The following is a 4,717-nucleotide window of genomic DNA, read 5'->3' as shown; positions in this document are numbered from 1 at the left end:
GGCTTTATACACCGAAGAAAGAGGAGGAGGATGAGGAGGAGTGGCGAGGAGGATGGGGAGGGGCGCACCAGAGCAGAGCAGGGAGAATCCTTTGTTGCGGGAGAAGTACTAGTACAATTGTGTAAAATACTCCCCGGCAAGTTGAAGTTTTTAAGAGTACCCTGCAGTAACATGAGACTACTGCTTTGAATTCACGAGTCACCGATGATGATCGATATATTATTGGTTTATTTGTTGATTGTTCTTCATGAGTCGATCAAATGTTTCTCTTTTATCTCGTGTGAATCCCTTACTTTGATGACGTTATATTGTCAGAATACGTCATTATTTTATTATTTTTTATTTAATTATATATACCAACAACCATTGAGCCATCCGTTTTCTTAACCGCTCATCCATCCAGTTGAGGGTGGTGGTGTTTTCATGGGTGGGTGGGGGGCTGGAGGCAATCCCAGCTGTCACAGGGGAGAGGCGGGGGTACACCCTGGATCACAGCTCTAACACAGAAAACAGACAACCATTCACACTCACATTCACAATTGTTTCTGGCCTATGGGAAAACGCAAGAGTACTCTGAGGAAACCCACGCAGACACGGGGAGAACACGCAAGCTCCACACAGAAAGTTAGTCTGTGTTTTGTCACTAAATTTTTAGATTTTTCAGTTATTATCTCGTGCAAACCAGACATTATCCTATGTGAATGAGTTCTCCTGTGCAAAGAACACATTTCGCGCAAGCGGTGTCACCTCAGTTATTGTCTTATGCAAATGAGCAATTATCTTATGCAGATTACTTATTATCATATGCAAATGAGCTGTCTCGTGCAAATCAGTCACTGTCTCGCGCAAATGAGTTAATAATTTGAACAAAGTTAATGACTTGTTATGATATAATAATTGGTTTGCATGGTCTTTTCTTGTGAAAGAGTTATTATCTTGTATAGATAACGTGTTTTTGCTACACTTGCTCAATTTATAATTCTTGCACATGGACATAATTTGCTGTATAACACACTGCCTGTCTATGAATTTCATTGTATGGCCTTCAGGTAAAACTAAAACTTGACCCGCTGAGCTCTGGGGGCTGCATGCATCTACTTAGCAGTTTTATAATGCATGAGATGTTTTTCTGTTCCAGTAAGATAAAAAAAAAAAAGTCACCTTATGAGAGCTCAGGGGCTCCACAGATTTGTAAAAACTGAAAACATGGTCGAATAAATTCTGAAATCCCAAATAAAATATGTGAGGATGAAATCAGTTTCACGTTTTTGCTTCACGTGTGTTTTTCCCTTTCAGACCCTGAAGTAATTTTGAGTGTTTCCACTGGTTTGATGGTTCAGGTCACTAAGGTTCACAAAAAAAGGGATTATTTAAAATGCAGATGATGATATGAGATTTGCATATGATCTCATTGCCCATCATCTCTCTCAGGTATTAAACAGCTGCAGCTCAGATTGGTCTTCTGACATTACTTCATACAGATGACATGATTTTTCTCCTCACATCAGCTCCTGAAACTCGCACAGTCGGCCCACGTGTTCTCTGTGAACTGAGGCAGGGCTGAAGTTTTTCCATCTGTGTTCATCGTGATGGTGATGACACCCACGAATATCTCACACAGTCAGGGGTGGTTTTAACGGAGAGAAAAAAAATCAGTGTTTGAAACACATTCATGCTTCCACACACTAAAAGCCAAAAAGGCTGCTAGGAACTTTAATTTAATTGCTGTGCTGAAGTAAATGAACAGGAATGGACACCCCATCACCTTTTCCATCTCCCTTATATTTACTAAATCATATATAGAAACATCAGTATCCAGTAAAGATTCAAGATTATGGTGGCCACAGAAGATCTGCTGACATGAAGTTATTCACTTTGCCCTTTTCCTCTCATCTAAAAAGAACAAAAAACATACACATTCACTGACTACTTTATTAGGTACAGCTGTTGAAGTGTTTACTAACGTAAATATCTAATCAACCACTCAGCCAACCACTTGGCAGTATCCAATGCCTTTAGGCATGTAGACATGGTCAGGATAATCAGTTAATGTTCAAACCAAACATCAGAATGTGGACAAAATGTGATTTAAGTGATATTTAATGTGGCATGGTTGTTTTTGAAAGACTGGCTGATTTGAGTATTTCAGAAACTGCTAAAATAATTTTCCAGAGCAACCGTCTATAAGGTTTACAGAGAATCTGAAAAAGAGAAAATATACAGTGAGAAGCAGTTTTCTGAGAAGAAGTGTCTTATTGATGCCAGAGGTCAGAGGACGGGCTGATTCAAGCAAGGCAACAGTAACCACTAATAAGTAAATACCCATTCATTCCAACCAAGGTGTGCAGAAGAGCATCTCTGAATACACAATACCTCGACGCACATGGACAGCAGCAGAAGATCACAGCGAGTGCAATTCCTGATGGCTAGGAACAGGAAACAGGCCAATGAGGCTCAGTTTCTGCTGGAACGTTCAGGATTTGATGCGAACAACATGAAATCATGGATCAGCGATTCAGGCTAGGGCTGGTTGTGTGATGATGTGAGGGATGTTGTGACTTTACCAACTGAGGAGTGTTTAAACACCACTCCTCATCCAGCTGTTTATAACCACAGTGTAGCCATTGTCTGACGGCTGCTTCCAGCAGGATGACGCACCATGTCACAAAGCTCAGATTATCTTAGACTGGTGTGTTGAACATGACGACGAGTTCACTGTACTCAAACTTCCTCCACAATCACCAGATCTCTGTCCAACAGAGCACCTTTGGACGAGCAGCCTACAAATCGGCAGCAACTCTGTGATGCTGTCGTGTCAACGTGGACATGTAAAAAGTTAAGTTTAGGTCTGAAGGCAAAAGAAGATTCCACCTGGCACTGATAAAGTGTACCTAATAAAGTGTCTGGTGTTTTATTTATGCATGTGTCAATAAAATTAAAGAATAGATGATTCTCTGCTGGACAGATGTGCAGTATTATACAGAATTAGTGGATGTGAAATGATTTCCTGTGTCTGTCATGTGCAGAATCACTCTGTTGGTGCTGCCTGTGGTGCAGAGGGTGGTCAGGATTTTGGACAGTTTCTTCAGTGATCTCTTCTCCAGCACAGTGGACATTTAAGTCTCATAGCATTTGTTTCCTCTGTTACTTTTGAGTTGCCATTCCAGATGAAAAAACATCACAATGGCCCAGTGGCTTTGTTTGAAGTCACAGTTTTTCCTCTTACTGGTCCATGAACTTAAATGTCTCTGACATCCCGGTTCCTGGCTTCAGATCGCCCTTTAATAAAGAAAAAAAAAAGACTTTCTGTTTTCTGGGGTTAAATACTGATTTATTTTAGTTCGATGTGATTTTATATCTGAATATCTGAAAGTGGAAACCACTCCACATTTAAACTCCCTCTGCACAAAGACATAACATGTCCATGTCTGTGTGACAGCTGCTCTTCATTTCCCCACACAAGCAGATTATCAGCAGGAAAGCATCACAGCAGAAAATTTAATCCTGCATGAGGAGATGTGAGCAGGCTGATAGGAACAGTTTGGAGGAGGTGAACTGGTCTGGAACTGGACCTCCAGGGTGGGCTTAAGTTGTTCCAACAAATGGGTCCTCAAATTTTCCAGATTTAAAAACAGCAGGAAGCAGGAAGTTGCTGCTCTGGTTTGCATGAAGTAACTTTACAGATTATTCACTCTGACACTGATTTTTTCCACCAACTTCTCCTTCTGCTCCTCAGTGAAGCATCACAACAAAGACTTCTTCCAGACTTCTTTCTGAAGTGCCTACAGTTACAGTTGATGAGGAGCCATTTTAGCATGGGAGTCTGTGGGAAGTGATTCGCTTTTGGAGCCAGCCTCTTTAGTGGTGACTTCATTTCTCTGCCCCAGAGGGTGATGCTTGGACTTGATGTTTTGGCAGTATTAACCACTGATAGATTGTGGAGCTGTTTTAGAAACCTGCAGAGATCCTGTCAGGGTAGTAGGGGCAAAGGTGCAGGTTTGCAGCTTTCATTTATAGTTACACTCTCAATAACAACTTGGTGTCATGGTCCCTCCTGTCCTTCAGGTGGGGTACCTGTCATTGTGAGTGTGGGTGATCTCTTTCAGTTTGCTTGGGCATGGTCCAAGCAAACTACAGTCAGACGCACCACAGTCGATGCAGTTTATAAACCTGACTTCCACCAGATTTTTAACCTACTCGTCTAGTAGTGGACTTATCCGCTTCTGTAATGCCTCTAGTATTATGCCCATCTGCAGCACTGTTGGTCTTGTAGAGGTGACAGCTTCTGGATGTTGCATGGGTTTAAATTTAAATTATCTACACCTGAGAAGTAGAATATCTCACTTTTTGTGGGCATGATCCCTTGAAACATGTGGGTCACAAACAGATTCTTATCTGTGGAAGAAGGTTGGTTATTACCAGACCAAACAACAGCTGAATGTTTAACAGGAGCTACAACAGCAAGAGGAAGATACACTAGACTTCTAGTGTCTATTTATACTTACTAGAAGTTATAAAATGTAATTCAAATAAAAACAAAACAGTATTTATGGCATACACAAGACAAAATTTTGATTTATTATCTCAGATTTTAATTGTAAAAACGCAAAATTCTGAGTTTTTAATTATTTATTTATTTTTTAATCACAAGTGAATATTAGGAAGTTGAAATTTCTAGATAAAACCCTGAAATTTCCATTTGAGTGCAAAATATTTT

The sequence above is a fragment of the Neolamprologus brichardi genome, chromosome 2 (assembly GCF_056152115.1).
Source record: "Neolamprologus brichardi isolate AB-2024 chromosome 2, ASM5615211v1, whole genome shotgun sequence".
Classification (NCBI taxonomy): Eukaryota; Metazoa; Chordata; class Actinopteri; order Cichliformes; family Cichlidae; genus Neolamprologus; species Neolamprologus brichardi.
Note: the sequence above shows the minus strand (reverse complement) of the source record.